This window comes from Eublepharis macularius, chromosome 4 (assembly GCF_028583425.1).
Source record: "Eublepharis macularius isolate TG4126 chromosome 4, MPM_Emac_v1.0, whole genome shotgun sequence".
NCBI classification, from domain to species: domain Eukaryota; kingdom Metazoa; phylum Chordata; class Lepidosauria; order Squamata; family Eublepharidae; genus Eublepharis; species Eublepharis macularius.
This window is the reverse complement of record NC_072793.1, coordinates 60,503,566-60,525,079: the sequence shown is the minus strand read 5'-3', so window position 1 is coordinate 60,525,079 and position 21,514 is coordinate 60,503,566. Positions and strand designations below refer to the sequence as shown.

General features: G+C 43.2%; 1 pseudogene; it reads left to right on the top strand.

Annotated features, from left to right (window-relative positions):
* Positions 1-16,860: 16,860 nt before the first annotated feature.
* LOC129327591 (uncharacterized protein K02A2.6-like) lies at positions 16,861-19,813 on the top strand (annotated as a pseudogene).
* The last annotated feature ends 1,701 nt before the right edge of the window (positions 19,814-21,514 follow it).

Genomic DNA, 21,514 nt, shown 5'->3' with positions numbered 1-21,514 from the left:
TGCATCTTCAACAAGGCTAAGTAGCCTTAAATTCATAAATAATGCAGGTTAATCAATGGCCTTTTGATGCAGGTACAGTGTAAGCATCAACCTGAATAGTGGGATGTTTGTGACGATGAGGCCTGCAGTGGCATCCATATGCCAAAGCCAAGGGGACTGGGAGGCCCAGGGAATTACTAAGGGGGCTAGAAGCTGTGCAATTTGATGTCTCTACTTCAAAATCAGGCCACGACACTAAATTACTTAGAAGTACTAAACTCTAAGAGCTGTTCACTGATTGTGAGATAGAGAGCTAGGAAAATGTACATAACTTTACTGCATAGATACAAATATGTTCATGCTGTCACCTAGTGTGCGGTTTTAACTGAAGCTAGTCAAATTAGACTCCAGCCTGGCCTCTAAATGTGGAGGTAATGAAAGCACACAGAAACACTGAAAGATACCAAGCTATTACGCAATCATGAAAAGACAAGGAGAAGCAGTTGGGGGAAAGCATTCAGGAAATGGCTTTGAATGTTTGTAATCTGGGAAGGAAACATCTGGAATAAATGGAACAATGGCCCCCACATAAATTCTGCCTGGTGGTTCTAAGACAGTGGCCATCTCCTACAAAGATACTTCTGGTCCATCTACCTCAGCATTGCCTACTCTGATTGACAGCAGCTCTCAAGCAGAGATGGCTCTTCGCCAATACCTATTATCCAAGGTCTTTTCATTGAAAATATCAAGGACGGAACTTGGGACCTTTTCTATACAAACTATGTGTAGCAGCACTGAGCCATAATCTCTCCTCAAGGTATAAACTTACATGTCATAAGCATCAGAACCATAATTTCCTTTAAAAGGGGAGATTCAGAATTCTAAACTGCGTTGCAAAAAGATCGCAATGTCTAGGTAAGTGTGACACACTGCAGATTTTATCATGGTCAATGAAATTAGATAACTAAAACAAAGCCAGTTTTCTCTTTACCAGAATGCAGTTTGTTTCTTTAAAGGACAGTAACATACCAGCTATCCTAATAACCATCTATTCTAATTATAAAACTAGAGCTAAATAGCTGGCATACATCTACTGCAGAATTGGTGAGTGAATAGAAAACAAACAGTAATGTTTTAAAAGATTTTTTAAAAAACTATATACATTTCTATGTTTTGCATCCAGACATTTCCAGAGCAGATGTACAGTTCATCATGGGTTAATCTACCCATTCAGTTAGTTCAGTTTTCCTTAGGGAGGATTCTCCATTACTTTTCAACATCGGAAGGCATCTTTATGGTGCTGGTATTTAGGAAGACAGAATGCCCCCCAAAATGAAAAGGTGCAATGTCCTGGAACTCACTGTCCTAGTGTCTACAGCCCTGAGAAGGACAAAGGAAGGGCAGGGAGAACAGCAGCAATATTAGCCAATGGGCAATTGAGGCAGCTGCCCCAAGTGCCACATTGGAGGGCTCCAACTGGCCATGGCTTTTTCACCCCCCAATGAAAAGCAGGCTCCTGCCACTGTCGCTTGCACCCTCCTGGCCAGGACTCAGGTCATTCGATTGGTGGTGGCAGCCACTCATACCTGCCACATCTGCTGCTGCACAGTAGTTAAGTGGTTTGGCTGCAAATCAGTGCTCTACTGGTTCAAATCCCACTACTGCCATAAGCTCAGTAGGTGGCCTTGGGCAAGCCACTCCTCTCAGCCCCAGCTCCCCAGCTGTATTGTGGGGATAATAATAACACTAACTTGTTCACCGCTCTGGGTTCGGCACTAATCAGTCTAAAAGAGCGGTATATAAGCACAGTTGTAATTATCTGTGGCTCAGGCAGCCATTTTTGGGATGTGGCATTGGTTCCCATTCTCATAAGGGGAAAATGCCAGCCCTTGCTTGGCCCTAGTGGAGGGAGAGTTGCAGTGATTCTAGGGCCCTATGCTAGCCTTTGCCCAGGGCAATCGGTTGTCCAATGGTAAATTGTCAGGCCTTGGGAAGATGGACTCGACTTGCAGCTTGTTCCTTCATGAATGGGGCTTCTCCTTCTAGATTCCCTGACAAGTATTTTAACAGAAGGCATGGCACTAACATCCCTCTTTGAAATAACTCAATAAACGTTGAGCTCAGTTCCCATTTTGAGAGTCATTGGCAGTCCCATTGTTACATACCCTTGCACGATACAAAGAGGAAAAGAAAAGACCTGATTTACTTCCTCTTGGTAAAGTCCTGAGGAACTCAAACGTCACAGTATCAGACTCTCTCAGCCTGCACTTTTGTTCTGTGCAAAGCTAATTTAATGCAATAGAAGAACCATTGAATTTCACTTCCTGTTTCTTGCCAGTTTAAACACATTTCAAAGAGAGTTTTAATTCACGTGGATCATCACACCTAATTTCCAGGTGAGCTTGCTTAGATAAGTATTTTTTCAGTAAAGGTTTGGGGTTTTTTTTTCAAATTCTCAAAATTTGAGCTTTGTCAAACCTGGCAAATTGTCAGTTTTGGAGAATGGACTGTTTTTCTTGTTTTGCTTCCTGTTTCCTGTATGGCAGGAAGTTCATGGCTGCCTTTGCAATATCAATTTCCTTTGGAGGAGAGAATTTACGAGATTTATGATCCAGAATCATAGAGAAAAGAAAGTTTTGTCATTAAATGCACAGACTGGAAAGGAATTATATAACTGCAGCAATAAGTTTCAGTTCCAAGACAACACATCAGTTTATGTCCCAGAATCCAGAATCCATCAAAGTACAAGAAAAAGTCGTGCTTCAAAAGTCTCCTTTCAAGCCACCAACACTGCTTGAACTAACAGCTCCGTTCTTCCAGCTCCCAACCAAGGGATGTCGCTGTCATTGACTTGTTATCATTGACAAAGCAGTATTGAGGGCTGCCTGCTGCAAATCCTACTCATTCAACTCCTGTTACTTTCATCTATTAGCAGTTTCTGTCACAGGAAACGAGATTTTTTCCTGAACACTTTTTAATGACTGAAAATGTCAGATTCATATATTCCAATAGACATTCATTCCTCTCTGCTCTTTTCCAGTTGTGTAAATAAATTCTTCGTGTTAGTTTTACAATGTACAGGTTGCATGAATTAAGCTAGGGTACATAAGTCAAAATTCACATATGCAGTCCAACATGTAGAAATGGGATGTATAGGAAGGAGAAGTCAGTCAGTAAAGTCGTCACAATTCCCCACCTCCACCCCTACAATAATGTCTGCGCAGGACTTTAGGCACTGAATGTTAGAAGCTGTTGTGTAAATGTAATTAGATAATACCTGTCAGCTCTTGAGATTATCATCATTCAAATTACACACTGTATAATATTCTAAATTCTTGTTCTTGGATCACTCCAAGGATATTTGGTTTGCTGCTTGAAAAAACTGTATCAAGTAACTGTGAAGGAAGGTGGAAGCTTACTTATTAGCAAAGTTGTAGTTTTTGTGGTCGATCTACACTTTGATCTTCAGCAGGACCCCAGAATATCCCAAGTCTTACACTAGCAGAATAGGGAATCCCAAGAGGAAGGTCCAGGAGGTAATGCTGGCTGGATGCAAGTATGGAAACTCTCCTGACTTTGCTAGCTTTTGAAACCTATAAGCCTTTATGTTTGGTGTTTCCAAACATCTCTGAACACAAAGATACCCTTGTGAATATTCCTAAAGGGGACATATACATTTAAACCCTTTTAAGGTCAATAACTACTGTCTTCAGAAGCATCAATGGTCGTCGAATAACTTTCAGTAACTGTATAGATGGACAACAGGTGAGGAAAAAGTCTTTTTCTGGACCAATTTCTGCAGCCAAAGAGTATAGAAACTGTAAATCATTCAGAGCTCTCCCTGTTGATCTTTCATAGTTAATGCTATCTTCCTAGTAATGACAACACAGTTATCAATTAACTGCAAAAATAAAAGCAAAAATGTTTTTATATGCTCCTGTTTAGTCAATAGATGGCAGCAGATACTTATGTTAAATATTTTGGTCCCAGCAGAACAATCTTGGAATAGATGCTTCTTCTGTGAGGCTGCATCCCCAGAGATCATAAAAATTGTTGTGAATGCATACTGGAAATCAAATAGGACAGGCCCACACAAGACACAGTCTGACTATAGTACATTTAGAATAGGGACTGCCTGAAGAACAGCTTACGATTTAGCATTTTCTGCTGCCTAGCAGTTACAGTTTCAGAGTTCTGGCATAGAGAGAAAAATCACACATCTTCATTCTTGAGCTGACAAAAAAAAATTCCCAACAGCTACTGAAATAATGTATTTACCATGTAGCGGACAGATTATATCACTCGCCTGCAAGGTAGGGGAGGGGGAGATATGACAAGAGGCTTATACTTCTGGTCTGCCTATTGCTATGGAACAGGCTGCCCAAAACTTTCACCTCTTTTTTTATCACACACAGAGATTTGTTAATTCTTATTCTTTTTAATGAGGATACTTCAAATCCAAAGGACATGTAGACCTATGAACTTCTGACATATATGGACCTGGAACAAATTTGGAAACCATTGCAATCACTGCCGGTGCCAAGGCCCGCGGCCACCCCCCCATGTGCGTGCATGCAGTGCATGATGTCATCATCACCACGTGATGATGTCATCACGCAGCAAAGCCAGGCCCATTGGCCGGCGGGTGGCTGAGGCGGCACGCGGAGGCTGCCCGCGCTCTGCATGCCACCCCAGCCGCCTGCCATGCCTGGCCTGCGGCTGCTGCGCCCAGCCAGGGGTGTGTGGTGGCGGCAGCGGCATGGGGCTGGCCAGCTGCAGCAGCTGCAGGCCAGCCACGCCAGCTCTGTGGCATGCGCCTCCACCCCCCCGCACCCCTCCAGTGCCCCCTCCAACCCTGTGGCGCCCACAGCACCCACCTCACCGCCTCAATGGTGGTGCCGGCCCTGATTGCAATCCACTTTTTGTCTTCAAAGTACATCCATTGTCTCCTCCATCCGTTCTTACCCTTACAGCACAGTAGAATACAACCAACTTCTAGCTGTTTGCAGGGCAATTTATAATAATAATCTAGGCAGAACAATTGTTTTCTGTAACAATAATATTTTAAACTTGTATTTATTCAAAGAAAAATCAAGGAAAAAGTAAGCCATTACAAAAAATAAAAATAAAAAGCTGACTACCAAGTTGGTACACCTATAAAGTTGCTGCTTTGGGAGTGGTGGGTGGGGAGCAGTTTTAGTAGTGTCCACATCCATGACCAAAAACAGGAGCTGTCAAAGTAGCGCACAGCATAAAAGTTCCCGAATAATATAAATTATGAATTAAGTGAAACCCACCTATGTATCAACTGACCTGGTTTGTCATGAGGCTAAAACTCTCTCAGCAACTTTGTTGTATAATAACATTACTACCATCAGGGCTCATTTCAGGGGGAACGCACAGGAACACAGTTCCGGCAGTTCCCCAAAGAGGTCACATGTCAGGTGGCCCTGCCCACCTGACTCTCAGCCATTTTGGGCCCGTTTCGTCCTGGATTGGGGCCAAAATGGCCCTGATCGGGCCTCCGACAGGCGGTGGATCACTGTCCTGTTCAGCAGCGGCCCAATCTTGACCATTTTGGGCCCCTTTTCAGCCATTTTCAGCCCCTTTTTGCCATTTTGGGCCCAATTTCGGTCTTGAAAGGCCAGGATTGGGTCGAAAACAGCCAAGATAGGTGATGTCAGGGGGTGTGGCATGTGCAAATCAGTTATGCTAATTACACATCTCTGGTGATGTCAAGGGGTGTGGCATATGCTAATGAGTTATGCTAATGAGTTCTTCCTGCTCTTTTTCTACGAAATGACCCCTGACTACCGTATTGCAAATGCAGGATGTCACAGGATATAGATAGAAGCTGAACTCTAAATGCTGATCAACTGTGGTCTCAACACTTCTGATACGTACGTAAGCGTGAAATTTCCTTTTTGTCTAATGCTCTGCATCCAAGCATTCAGATTCTTGCCTCATATAAATGAGATGCTGAGTATTAAAGTTCTGCTAATTGAGTATTAAAGAATTGCCTCTTCCTGACCAAACCACAGCCTGAATGTAAAGATTCTTGTACTACTCTGCCATCAAAATAATGATGCTAGATCCAAAGATCCTTTACTATGTATCTCACGTTTCGTACCATGTTTGCATATACCTAAATGGCTAACTGGTGATTTTCCTTGTTGCATGTCATAAAGAATCTCTTACCCACCCTAGGGGAAGAGCCTGTAGATATGAAAGAGGAAGAGTTCAGTAGTGCTTCAGTTGTCTGACTTGGAGGTAGCTTAGTCAAGAAGCCCCAACTCCCTGTTTTTCACGGAAGTGTATTGCTGTCTCCATTTTGGAAAATAACTTGAACAAAGAGACTGCAACTGCCTTTAATCTTTGGTTCCATGTCTGGCTCTGTGACCTGACAACAATCAGCACAGAGTAGGGATGCTGCACACTTTGCAGAGAACGTGTTTGATAGACAAATGTAGCATGTTTGACAGCCACCACAACCCTGGAGCTGAAGCTTAAATCTGTTCACCTGTCCCTTGCAAATGGCTGTTGAAAATCTTTGTAGCTGTTGACAGGGCTGGCGCCTCCATTGAGGCAGGTCCAGCAACTGCCTCCTGCGCTGAGGCACCAGAGGGGGCACCAGGGGCAAGGGCACATGCTGTGGAGCTGGCAGCAGCAGTGCGCGGGTGGCTGAGCAGGAGGGATGGGAAGCCACCCGCGTGCCACTCCGGCCGCCTGCCACACCTGGCCCACAGCTACTGCAGCCTCCCAGCCCTCCCACGCTGCCACTGCCTCCACCAGCATTCACCCCCGGCCAGGAGCAGCAGCCGCAGACCAGGCGTCCAGAGTGGCGCACAGAGCAATGAAGCAGGAGGGCTGAGGACGCACACGCACCTCCCCAGCCACCCACCGTGCCTAGCTGGGAGCACAAGCCAGTGGCGGCAGTGTGGGGCAGTCTGAGCGGGCAGCCCTCCCACCCAGCCGCCCGCCGCCCCACAGTCCAGGTGCATGCATGTGCATGCATGTGCGCGCAGGAGCAGACCTGAAGCTGCCCTCAGGTGCCAGAAACCCTGGTGCTGGCCCTGGCTGTGGAGTAGCGGTGTTGATGGCATTTCATTTCCCTGTGGTGGTGGACTTCCATTTTCCCTGCCTTGAGAGGCTTCTCCATCTGCACAGTAGGTGAGATGATTCCACTCAGAGTCATGAATGGTCAGGTTAGGTAATGAAATGAAATGAAAGGGTAACTATTCCTCCATAAGACTGTGGGAAAATGCACGTGCACAAAATTTCATCCATCCATCTATCCATCCATCACCTTTCTCCCCACTGGAGACCCAAAGCAGTTCTTTTGCCTCCATTTTACCCTCACAATAACCCTCTGAGGTAGGTTAGGCTGAGAGCATGTGAGTGGCCCAAAGTCACCCAGCAAGTTTGCATGGCAGAGTGGGAATCAAGCCTGGTTCTCTGACACTACACTACATTGGCTCTAATGTCAATAGCACATACATAAATGAATGGTAAAACTTTGGGGGGTGGGGAGAGAAATAGTGCTTACTTATAACCACTGGCTGACTGATTAATTTGTTCACTGTTTGTTTATACAATTGGCTGCCAGGCAGCATGCAGCAACAACAGTGGGGTGGGGGAAAGAAATCCCATCAGACTGTGCAAAAATATGCATATGTGAAATGCTACTAATTGCATTGTATTGTACTCATTCCATAGTTAAAAGTAACCCAGTGAGCAGGCCTGAACTGTTTGTGAACAGCCAAACTCATTAATGAAAAACCAATTCCTTGTTCGTGACTGGTGAACAGACCGCAAGCTGAATTTGCAGGTGTTCAAGCATCCCTAGTGTGCAGTGGTTGTACTTTTTTTCTGTTTTGTATAGCTTAGAATGTTTTGTGCGATAGGCCCCTCTCTTGTTGCTATATTTTGCACCAATTGTTTCCAGCCACTTTCCAGGGGCAGCTTCAGTTAGCGTATGCTTCAGTAGCCTAATGCTTCAGTAGCCTAATGCAATAGCCTAATGCATGCATAGTTGTGGTCGGTCCCATCCTCTCCAGGAAAGGCTGCCACTGGCAGATTAGCCCTTGCTTGGAGAAGGCACTCTTGGACACTTCTGCCACATGCTTCCCTAGAAGCAGCTCCAGTTGCACGACCAAACTGCAAACTGGATTCATAAAGAAGAGTGCACCCTCCATAAAGGTGGGGTTTATATTAACTCCTTGATCAGCCTGAGATCAGGGCCATTTCTCCACATGGGGTTTTTTTGCACAATTTCTGACGTCATCTGGGTGCAGGCAGTGATGATTCCATTTTTGTGGCACCATAAAAATGGAATCATCACTGCCTGCATCTGGGTGACGTCAGAAATCATGTGAAGAAACTGCCAGCATTCCGTGAGTGGGGCACTATTTTTAAGATGTGGGGAAATGGCTCAGGAGGACAATGATACTGATCTCTTTTTGCGTTCTGCCACTCACAGCATCCTTAACTAATTTATGAAAGATGCTAGCTGTATTTCTTTCTACTATCAACAAAGTGAAACAGTTGAGTTTAAATCTGAACTGTAGTGGTTTTTAATTATACATACAGACTGCTCAGCTCTGTAAACTGAAATTCAAATACTGGTTTAGCTTATATAAATAAATGTACTGTGTCATCATTATCTTTTTTTATTGTGCCTTGTTATATAACAATGGGCACCTTTTGTAATCAATGACGCTATGCATAGCATAAGTGCTAGTTGGTTCAAGGTATAACCTTTGGTATATAAATAAAGCTACACTCTCCATCAGCATGGTCTGCTCACAATATTATTACTGTCTATGGGATGTGGATATCTATAACTAGATGGTCCCAGGAATGGAGATGACTTCTGTTCTGATAGGGCGTACTCACTCTGAAGGAGAAAGTTCATAGCTTTGGGGTCCTAGTGGACCCATACCTCCAGCTGGATAAACAAGTAGCAGCAGTGGCCAAGGGTTCCTTCCACCCGCTTCAGCTAGTGAGCCAGCTGCAGCCCTTCCTGGGCAGGAAAGATCTTGCCACTGTGGCACATGCCCTGGTAATACCTAGATTAGATTACTACAGTGTGCTCTGTGTGGGGCCACCCTTGAAGATTGTTGGGAAACTAATGTTGGTACAGAATACTGAGGCCAGAATGTTGACTAGAGTAGGTCACAGGGACCATATTACTCCAGCCTTGTTCCATCTACACTGACTCCCAATTTGCTTCTGGTCCAAGGTGATAGTATTGACCTCTATAGCCCTGTTAGGGTTGCCAGCCACCACCACCTCTGACAACCAGCAGAGGCGATCAAGGGGGTAGAGAGAAACTTACCTGGTGACATAATGGTATCACTTCTGGAAGTGACACCATCACTTTGCTGGTCCACTGGAACTATTCTGATTTGGGGGCAAAACTTCAATGGTTTTTGCCCCCAAACTATGGCTCCATCAGTGACATGCTGGCATCACTTCAGAGTATAAAGGAAGTGACATTAAGCATCTGCCAGTGATGTCATTACATCACCAGCAAGCATGTGCACAGGCCAGTGAGTCCTCTGTTTCCCCTTTTATTTCCCCCCTGCTGGCAGTGAGTGGGGTGTGGCAGCTGGGTATAGGGAATGCTCTTTCCTCACAGGGGAATGACATCCCTGAGCCCTATACAGCTTGTGGCCAGCATACATTAAGGTCAGCCTTCTCCCATATAAACCTGCCTGTCTAGTCTGGTCATCTTTGGAAGTCTTACCTTGGATGCCCCCACCACCTGAGACTAGATGGGTGGCAACCCCAGAAATGGCATTCTCGGTTGTGGCACTTTAACTCCCTCCCTAAAGATCTGATGTTTCCTTATGTTATTATCTTCTGCCAGCAAATGAAGAGTTTTCTGTTTCATTTGTTGTATTCCCAGTAAACTCTTATTGCCCGCCCCTCCCTTGCTGTGTTATGTTTGTATGTCTATGTGTTTTTATTGTTTTATTAAATATTTTAAATATACCTTTTAAATGCAGTTTGAATGTTTTAATTCCTTGATGGTCACTGCTTGGGAACCCTATTTGGATGGAAAGGTGGCATAGAAATGTTACAAATAAATAAAACTATAGAAACATTTTCAAAGCACAGAGATTTATATGTTACCATGCTCTTTTCTCTGTAATTCCCCAAGGTCCTACTTTAGGCATATAAATTCTGATCACTCAATTTATGTGCGTCAAATAGAGTTAGAAATATATTTTATTAATCCAAGGTAAATATATAATCCTCTGTTACATTTGTAACAGGAAAAGATTTGAAAAAAGGAAAAGGTTGCCCTGGGAAAGCTTTAGGTTTAAAGAAAACTTTGGTTAAAGAACTTGTGAAAGCCACCACTGATTTACACAGACAAGTTAGAACTGGGGGGGGGGGGGTTGTTGGCAGAGGAAATAGGTAGTAAAAGGAGACTCCCCTTCAGCCAAGTGATCAGGGTTATGTCTTTTGGTGAAGAATAATTCCTGCCCAGCGTCTAAGGGGGGGGGGTTGACTCTGAGGAGGACCCTAAATCTGGTGTAAAGGGAATAGAGTACTGTATTGAAGTCAGAACACCTAAGCTATAAAGTGAAATCTCTGAAGGAAGCTTGTTAAAGTAGCCTAAGTCTGAAACTACCAACCTCTTGCTTTTAAGATCTGTAACTACTGAAACTAAGCTTTAAGAAGATTATTGTGCCTAATGCTTGTGAAGTATTCTATTCTACAATCAAAGCTTACCTCAGTTTTTCTTTCCCTGTCTACCTATACCAACCCTGCTTGTTTAATAAACCTGTTATTTCCTTTTGACCTTAGCCTCTAGTGCCATTTCATTCAAAGAAGATGTGGGCTCTTGCTTCTCCCCTACTAAATATTTGGGATGAGATATAAACCAAAAATATATACGTTTTAAAGTGTGGGACAAAAAGGAACTTAAGGTTATACCCAGAGACAAGCTACCAGAGGCTGCCCAGCCACAGCAAGCAATCTCGACATAGCCTAGCCACAGCAAGCAATCTTGACTGTTTTGGAGGGAAAATCTGCCTCACAGTGGGGGAGCAAGAGAAGCTTATGTCATGCCAGCATTTTCAGAAACTAGCAAATTGTTCCAGATCTGTATTGTCCTACTTGCTGGTTACTGATAACCCTAGATGCTGGCAAATCATCTGTGCTGTCCTGCTAGGGTAACCACAAAGGCAGTGCCTTCTGTCTGTTATTCTGCCTTCCTGGATCACTTTGTTCTCCTGATATGATTCATACCTGTATAAAGATGTATGCTCTATGTAAAATGTTAAACAAAGAAATTTTTTGTAATTGAGAAAATTATCAATACTTACCTTATACATTTTTATCCCATTATTTAAGAATTGATTACATTTGTTCTTGTATGTCCTGTATCCAAAATAAAGCTTTGAAAGGAAAAAAATGCATACTATTTTCAGTGCAATCTTAAAATGAGTTATACCCTTCTAAATTCACTGAAGTAAATTAGCTTAGAAAGGTGTAACTGTTTAGGATTGCACTGTAAAGCTGCTGTTATAGTATTTTCAACTGTAGCTAGCAAATGCTATGGTAACAATTCACAACGATTCTTTCCACATTTCTCTGCATAAAGACTGGGATCTCTAATTTGCTCCTTAATACGGATCTCTTGTAGATAATTAAGCTTTAAATGTTTGCCTGTGTTATTTAACACTAATACAAAGTTTCAAACAAAGGTTTTGCTTTTTACTTCTCAAACTAACTTTATGGCTTTTTGTGCATTTTAAATAATAAAAGTAACCTGGTTAAATAAACCTGTATGTGCTGATTCACGGGGATACTGTTTCATCTCACCAAAGATTACTAACTTTTGCATCAGTCCCTTTAAAGCAATTTGATCTACTGTTTATTTGTATGTGATAATTTTAACTTACTGCCACAAAAAGCTTCACCTGCTGATTTCTGCATATGAAACCCTTATTACATTTATTTATTCATAACATTTTATACTACTTTTCCAGAAGCTCAAGGCAGTTTAACAATATCAATAAAATCTTAAAGCACATAAAACAACAAAAAACTGCAGATCCTATACAAATGCCAAAAAAACAGATAAAGAAACATAGCCACACAATATACGTCAAACAGAAATGAATCATTTGAATGTCCTCTGAAAAGTTAATGTTTTACATCCTCTCCAGAAATGAAGAATGCTTTCTGAACAGTTACTGAAAAAACGGTTCCACAACGTGGACATTATTACAGTAAATGCCCTGCATCAGGCTGCTATGGTTCTTACCTGATGAAGTGAAGGAATATGAAGCAGACTTAGTACAGAACTGGCACATGAGTACAAGTACAAAAGTGTATATTGTGTATATCCAAAGGCCATTATAACCAAGTCCAGTGAATTAAGAGAAGGAAAAAACACATAAATCACAGACATTAATGTTAAAATAATGAACTATAAAAATTCCCATCTTAAAATATGACATTGTTCGGATGTGACTTTGGCTCATATTTTCCTAATTTCCAAAACAAACAACAACACTCTTTATGATATGAACAGGTCAGCATCTGAATTGGTACATGAAATCATACAGAGGCAGTTTTTCAGGTGAGTCTTGGGCTATGCAGGGCTTTTCAAGTCAGAACTAGAGATGAGCATGAACCGAAAAAAACCCGAACCATGCAGTTCATCAAATTTCACAAACCACAAACTTTCACGAACCTGCCCCTGGTTCACAAACCGGTTCGTTTGGTTCGTGAAAACATCACATCTGGGTCAGAAAATCGTCACTTCCGAGCCAGCAGAAGGTCACTTCCGGGTCAGCAGAAGGTCTGCAGGAAGTCCATCCCCTGTTGCCTAGGACACTGATTGATTGGCACCAGGCTGTCTGCAGTCACGAACCAAAAAATGAACCAAACGAACCAGCCTAAAATTCGTGGCAGTTCGTCAGAAGTGGGAGCTGATGAACCGTCGTTTGTGAACCATGAACTGGTCTGGTTCATGCTTAATTTTGGTTCATATTTTCGTTTGTGCCCATCTCTAGTCAGTACTGAAACCTGAAGGAAAATGCTAACAAATGTAAGTGGGTGCAGCACAAGTTGAATGCCAATACATTTTGCTGAAGAAAAGGCATAGTAGTAGGCCAGGCTGATTTTTCTGGCCAGTTGATTCTGGCCTATGTTAATGCTTTTGTCTTACTGACCAATTTAGTGTGAAATATTCCTTTGGTGGAATAAGTAGTCAGAGAATAGAAACCAGCAGAATCATTGCTGCTCATTGTTGTTATTATTATATCCAGTAAGATCTCTAAACTAAAAATTACCCAGAACAGTAGTACATACAAGTGGTGGACCTGCAAAAACTTGCAGGGGGCATCTCATTTTCCCTTCCCCCACCATGTCCTCTTTCCCTTCCTTGCCCCCCATAGTCTCTCCCCTTTTCCCTGCTTCCTTCTCTCCTTCTCACCCACTTTCGTCTGCCCCCCTGTCTTCACCTTGCCCCCCTTGGCAGCTTCTCCCTATAGCCCTGTTGTTTGGTGTTGCTGAACCAGACCCAGTTGAATAGTGAGGAACTTGCAAGGAGGAGGAGTATTTTATTTTTCCCTGTATCCTTTTCCCCACACTATTTCCTTTTTCCCTCCTCCTATCAGGCTCTACATGCTCACCGTTCCCTACTTCTGTCTCTCCTTCAAACCCACTAAACAACTTACATTTTATGTGCTCCTCATTTTCATCTTCTATATGTAATAATTTACTTCATTTATATACTGCCTTTCTCCACAATGGGGACTCAAAGCAGCTTACATCATTCTCCTTGCCTCCACGTTATCCTTTCAACAAACTTGAGAGGCAGGTCAGACTGAGACTGTATAACTGGATCAAAGTCACCCAGTGAGCTTCCACAGTAGAGTGGTGATTTGAACCTGGTCTCCCAGATCCTCCTCTGAAACTCTAACCACTACACTGCTCTTAATTTGGGGAGGAGAAGGGGCTGCTGTTGAACAAGTAGCAAGCAGCCAGGCCTGAATGAGTCATGCAAGTCATGTGGTATCAAGTCATCCAGTGGTTGTTTCTGGGTCTGGTCCCAATGAGTCCTCTCTCAAGGGCCAAAACAACCCTGGAAAAGGCCCTGTCCTCCCTCTCCCATCTTTTACTGACAGATACCAAGCCTGGAATACTGGCTAAACTGTTATGGTTGCCACTGAGTGCTTTCTACAGGTGTTTATTTTATAATAATGTTTTTAACCCTCCCAATGTTTTTTTTTTAAGATTTTAGAAGGGACATTTTTCAGGTGTGTAGAAAGATCTGCCTGTCTGTTCATGGCTCTGGTCTCTGGATTTCAGTATCCACAGATCAGGGCCACTTGGCCAGTAATGGAATATCCAGGTCCAATAAGATGTCATTCCAATATCCAGGTCCAATAAGATGTCATTCCTGAAGATGGTGCCAGATTACCAGTTTATAGTGTATTTGGCGATAGATCTAGTCCCTCTGCTAAAGGTGGAATGTAAGCCTGTACTGGAAAAAAGGTTTGGGGCCTAGGACCTAGGCCTGATTAATAGACTGCAGATACATAGATAGACCAGACTAACAGATAACTGAGCTGTACCTAGGGTTGTTTAATTTGCAAGTTTAGCAAAGGCCCATGGGGCATGTATATAAAAAAGAGGTCACCATGACTAGGAGGGGTGGTATAATTCAGGACTAGGCTAGCTGGACAGACTGGAGAGAGAGAAGAGAGCTGAAGCTGCTGCTTTTTGGAAGGCAAAGCTTGTTTCCAAGCTTTGGAGCTAAGAAGATCATAGAGCTGAATCTGCTAGCTGGAAGAGCTGAACCCTTCTCCTTGGGAGAACTGCAGTAACTGACAAGAGCTGAAGAAGCAAGGAAGAGCAAAGAACAGGAATTGCAGAAGCTGAACTTGTTGACTCTTTGAGACCAGCACCCTAATACAGAGCTGCCCCACTTCATCTTGCTAGGAGAAAAGGGGAACTGCTCCTAGGGCAACAAGCAAGCTCCAGGATTCAGGCAGCATCTTCACAAACAGAGTCCTGCTGTGACAAGGCCTTTTGGATATTTTGGACGCTGTTCCAGGCACAGCCTCTGGCTAAATCCACAAAACTGTCTGCTTACTTTACCAAGAGATTGTGAGTAGGACTTTGCACTGGGGTCACTGGTTACTGATCCAGGAATGTTTCATAGTTGTGTTTAAATAAATTGCATTTATATTTTGAATTGGTGTGGAAGTGTGCATGAAGAGAAATATGCTCAGGACACTAGGTAAATGCCAGGTTCCACCCGCCCTCCACCAGGAGGATATAGGAACCTGGCAACCCTACTCCAGGGATATCACAATGTATAAGTCTGCAGGTTATATCTAAGTGTATCTGGAAAAGCTTCCTATATGAGTATGTAACATGGAAAGCAAGACAGCATGACCACATCTGGGGTCAGCACGCTATTCTAGGAGGCTGGATTGCCACCTCCAGGTGAGGTATGGAGATGTCCTGGAAATACAACTGCTCTTCAGACTACAAGGATCAGTTCCCAGGGAGGAAATGGCAGCTTCAGAGGGTGGACTCTATGGCATCACATCCCTGCTGAGCTCTCTCCCCTCTCCAAACTCCACCCCCAAATCACCAGGAATTTCCCAACCCGGAGTTGACAACTATAGTGGGAGGAGAGGAAACAGTGTGCAATGTCTGTCAGGCCCATTCTTGGCTAATGCTACAAGTTCTTCATAGTCAGGAACAAAGTTCCCCAAATCTATCAGGAACCACTTTGATTTCATTTCCCAGCAAAACAATGTGAGGAACATGACAGAAAAACAGAGCTAGTGATAAAGTTCTTCCAACAATAAGAAAAAGAAATCAAATGTTTTCCAAAATTGAGCTCTGACTATGTCTGTGTTTTCATTAGAGGAAAATATGAGGGTAGACAGCCAAAAGCAAAACATTGATATGGTGTAGCAGTTAGAGGGCTGGACTGAGAAGACTCAGATTCAAAACCCCACTCGGCCATGAAGCTCACTTAGAGTTGTCAGGTGCCCTTACCCTCCCAGTAAGGGGGAGGGGGAACCTGACACTCATCTTTCTTCTCTACTCACATGCTCCTGGCATGGCATGATGACATCACTTCCTGGAGTAACATCATCATGCAGGCCCTGGGAGTGCTCCCACACTTTACAGGAGCCCCACTTGTGCACATCCTTACACAGAGTTTCTGTAATAAAATGGAGTTAACTGGAACCTGATTATAGAATGGAGGAAAACTCCACCACCCCCTAGACTGTTCACTTACTTACTTTCCTTTTCTTTGTTAGTTCCTTGTTGGTTGAGAATACAACAGTGTTACATTCAGCAGCTCCTGTGAGTACAGTGGTCACAAAATTGGCTACAAGGTGGGATTCTAAACATGGCCTTGTATGGAAAAATTGGGGAATTTAATCTAGGAGTATTGGCAGCAATACATTGAAAGACTGGGCCAATATTTTCAGGCAAATGAGATTACCGAGGCAGCTAAGCAGAAAGCTGTATTTCTCAGTGTTTGTGGCAACAAAACCTATGCACTCTTGCGAGGCCTACTGCATCCTGAGAAGCCTGGAGACAAAAGTTTAACAGATTTGCAAAAGGTTTTGACTGAACATTATACTCCTAAACCTAATGTCATTGTGGAACATTTTAAATTCTGTAATTGAATGAGGAAAGACAGAGAATCTATATTAGACTTAATATATGCTTAAAAAACTTACAGAATGCTTGTTTGGAAATGTTTTGGAGGATATGTTAAGAGAATGATTTGTGTGTGGAGTGCAAGATGAAAACATTCAAAGGAAGTTATTGCCACAAGGGAACCTGACTTGGGCCAAAACTGTAGAACTGGCAACAACCATGGAGGCAGCGGTGAAAAATGTTAAGGATTTACACCTAGCCAGCAAAGATATTCAGGTGAACCCCTTAAATAAAACCCAAAGCCAGAAGCAAACGACTCCAGCCCTAGAGGGATGTTTCAGGTGTGGAGGAAGTCACTCGGCCTTGGTTTGTCAACATAAAAGATCTCAGTGCCATAAATGCTTAAAAGTGGGACATTTCGCCAGAAAATGCAGTTATCAGAGAGTGCAAGAAAGCCCAGAGAGAGAGAGACATCCTCCTAAAGACGAAGGAAAGAAGCCGAAAGCTTGCTATTTGGAAGAGGCAGAAAGGGAAGAAGGCCTTGCCCACACAATGTATTCTATAAAGGCAAAAAGAGTGGAACCCTATACAGTCACTATGGAATTGAATAATGAAACTGTATGCATGGAGATAGATACAGGAGCTTCAGTAACTGTGATTAATGAAAAGACTCATCAACAAAGTAAAATAGGTTCCAAGGCCTTGGAAAATGCAAAAGTAAAATTGCAGACATACACTGGGGAAAATATTCCAGTAGTAGGGTCAGTGTAGATCCTTGTGAATTATAAAGGGCAACGGCGAGATTTACAGGCCATAGTAATAAAGGGTGATAGACCAAATTTACTAGGCAGGAACTGGTTAAAAGAACTAAGATTATACTGGGAAGAAATATGTCAACTGGACTTGAAGTGAATGCCAGCAGTATAAAAATTCCTGAGCGCTCATCCAGCAGCGTTTCAGGAAGGACTGGGGACTTTAAAAGGTGTTAAAGCAAGGATATATATAAAGAGGGGGACTCAGCCAAAATATTTTAAAGCTAGGCCTGTTCCATATGCTATTCGGGACAAAATTAAAATTACTCCTGTGCAGTTTTCAGAGTGGGCAACTCCCATAGTCCCTGTAGCCAAACCAGACAAAACCATTCACATTTGTGGGGACTATAAAGTTTCTGTAAATCAAATCTCAAAATTAGACAACTACCTGATTCCACGTACCGAGGACCAACTGGCTGTGTTGGGAGGAGGTCAACATTTTAGCAAGTTGGACATATCCCAAGCCTACCAACAAACGGAACTGGAAGAGGACTGCAAGAAATTCACCAGAATAAATACTCATAAAGGCTTGTACCAATCCAACTGACTACCCTATGGTATTTCTTCAGCCCCAGGCATATTTCAGAGAGCTATGGAACATTTGTTGAAGGAGATTCCTGGGGTAGTGGTTAGAATGTATGATATCCTTATCACTGGCCCAGACGATAAACAACATCATTCGACGCTTGAGCGAGTACTTCAAAGATTAGAGGAATCTGGCCTGCTCTTAAGACAGAACAAATGCTTTTTTATGAAGCCTGAAGTCCAGTATTTGGGATATAAAATTAACAAAGAAGGGGTTCGGCCTCTGGCTGATAAAATAATGGCTATTGAAAAGGCCCCAGCACCACAAAATACAACAGAACTCAGAGCCTGTTTGGGGATGTTGAATTATTACCATCGATTCCTTCCAAACCTCTCAGCCATCTTGGAGCCCTTGCATTTTCTCTTTAAGAAAGAGACTGTCTGGCACTGGGGACAGAGACAAGAAGAAGCCTTTCAAAAATCTAAGAAGCTGCTGAAATCTTCAGATCTACTGGTCCATTTTGACCCTACAAAGAAATTGAACTTGTCTTGTGATGCTTCATCTTATGGCATGGGGGCTGTATTGTCACACAACATGGGAAATAACAAAGAACAGCCTCTAGCATATGCTTCAAGGTTACTCAATCAAGCAAAGCGAGGTTATTCACATGTGGAGAAAGAGGGCCTAACCATTATCTTTGTCATAAAAAAATTCCATCAGTATCTGTATGGGAAACAATTCACGATTGTCACAGATCATAAACCATTAATTGGGCTCTTTAATGGAAATAAAGCTGTGTCCACTATGGCAGCTGCCTGGTTACAATGTTGGGCCCTGACACTAGCAGCGTATCAATATAAGATAACCTACAGAGCGGGTAATCAACATGGAAATGCAGATGCCCTGAGCAGATTACCAATACCAGGAGCACCAATGACTGAAGATACTCCTGAGGAAGTGGAACTGTTAAAGGAGCATCTTAATCAAACACCAGTACAAGCTTCTCAGATCAGAGTTTGGACCCAGCAGGATCCAATTCTGTCTCAAGTGACACAGTTCATTCTGCACAGCTGGCCCCCACAGAATCCGAGAGAAGCAATTCATCCCTATTGGAGCAGGAGTGCTGAACTAAGTGTGGAAAATGGGTGCGTGTTATGGGGTATTAGGGTTGTGATCCCCCCCTCCAAGGAATACAGCAGGTTCTGCAACAACTGCATGAAGCCCATCCTGGGATCTCTCGCATGAAGGCTTTAGCCTGCAGCTACATCTAGTGGCCACATTTAGAACAGGAGTGCAAACAATGTGTCCATTGTCAACAACACCAGCAGGCACCAGCACTGGCACTTTTACATCCGTGGGAGTAGCCTGGAAAACCATGGTTTTGGATACATCTAGATTTTGCAGGACCTTTACTTGGGAAGATGTTCTTGATTATAGTAGATGCCCATTCCAAGTGAATGGAAGTTCCCCCAATGAACTCCACAACCTCAGCTCTAACATATGACAAACTGCAACAGACCTTTACTTGTCATGGACTTCCAGTGGTACTGGTCACAGATAATAGGCCAAAATTTACAGCAAGGAATTTAAGGAGTTCCTGCGGAAGAATGGAATTAAACACATACAAACATCCCCTTATCATCCAGCTTCAAATGGTTTAGCAGAGACAGCGGTCAGAACTTTCAAAGAAGGAATGAAAAAGATGACTTCTGGGACTTTGAAGACCAGGCTGGCTTGATTTCTCTTGACATATAGAATCACCTCCCAGACCACTACAAGGATGAGTCCAGCCCAGTTGTTAATGGGAAGGCAGGTACAGGCCCACTTGGATTGAATGTGACCCAAACTAGAAGAGGAAGTACAGAGGAAACAGACTCTTCAAAAACGTAACCATGATTACTATTCTAAAGATAGAGACTTGGGAGTACAGGATCAGGTCTATACTAAAAGTTTTAGTACCTTTCAACCTATTTGGATCCCCAGTCGAATTCAAGCACCGACGGGGCCTCTATCTTTTAAGACTGGTTTACCTGATGGCCGAGTCATCAGGTGGCATCAAGACCACATCTGCTGGAGAACTGATGTGCAAGAGTCGGAAAAAGGGGAAGAGGAACAGGAATGCCCGGAAAAGCTGAGTCCTTGTGGTATTTCAGAGACTGATGCTAACTGTAATTTGATGCCCCCTTCCAGGTCACCAAGTAGGGAAGCTTCTGCAAAACAGACCTTTCCAGACCCAGGGATAATGATGGGGTGGAAGCACACCGCTATGCAGTGAGAGCAAGACGACGTGAGTATTTGAAAGACTATATTCGGGTGATTACTAAAAAGAAGAAAAAAGGCTTAAAGGGGGAGGGATGTAGTAAAATGGATAGTAAAGAGTTAACTAGAACCTGATTATGGGATGGAGGAAAACTCCACCCCCCTAGACTATTCTCTTACTTATTTTCCTTTTCTGTGTTAGTTCCTTGTTGGTTGAGAATAAAGCAGTGTTACATTCAGCAGCTCCTGTGAGTACAGTGATTACAAAAGTCTCTCTACACAAGCTGCCTCAGAACATGTTTATCAAGTGTAGGGATACACAATGTTAACCCAAAAGACAGCCAGCGGAGATCACTCCTCAGAGGGTTTGTTAATTTCATCTTCACCTCCCCCAAGGCTCTGTCAATTTCACCTCTGGAGTCTAAAACTGTGTGAGATCACAACCAGAGGGCAGCAAAGAATGGAAATGGGCTGGAGCTCCCTTCCAGAGCCGGGCTTGGACCTGGAAAGGATATAATAAGCGAAAGTTTCCCTTTTTGGCAGTTCACAGCCCCTTCACACAGCTCCAGTGTATAGTAAAGCCTTTGCCCTGCCGCTGATTCTGTCTTCCCCACTACCCTTCCCCACTAACATTGCATCTCCCGACATGTGTTCTTCAGGTGTCAGATGCCTTACGTAGAGAGACTCACAGTGTGATAATAGTCCTAGGTTCCCCCTCCCCCACAGACTTCTCATAATCTGCTGCTTTGCATCTAATTGTATAAATAAACAGTGAGCAAGCTATAAAACTATAAAATATAGTGACTAGTGACCATAAAATAAAGCTGCATTTTTAAAAAAGAAGTGGGGCTGTTTAGTGTTTGTTTCAGTCTGCGGTATCGTGGAAGTTATTTCATGCATACATGTTTTTGCACCACCTTAGAGCAGTTGTGATATCCCACACACTAGTGCACAGCATTTAACTACTTGATATGACCACCCCTGACCTGGGAAAGGATTGATTTCACCTAATGTGGAGATACAAAAGCTGCTTGCAAGGCAGAAGGAAATGAAACTAAAATTCTCTGTCTACTGTCCACCTGCAAAGCTGTTTAGCAGCTAGTCAAGCCAATTGGTGGCAAGGAGACTTGGTTCACAAGTGATCACAGCTGTTGCTTGTGGCATGTTTACCTGTTTGCTGTTTACCTGTTCACAACATGCCTAAAGTGGGGGAGGGGCCCTTTGGCAGTGTCAGGCAGTCCATTCACCCAAGTAGAGCCATAACATAAAACTTTTT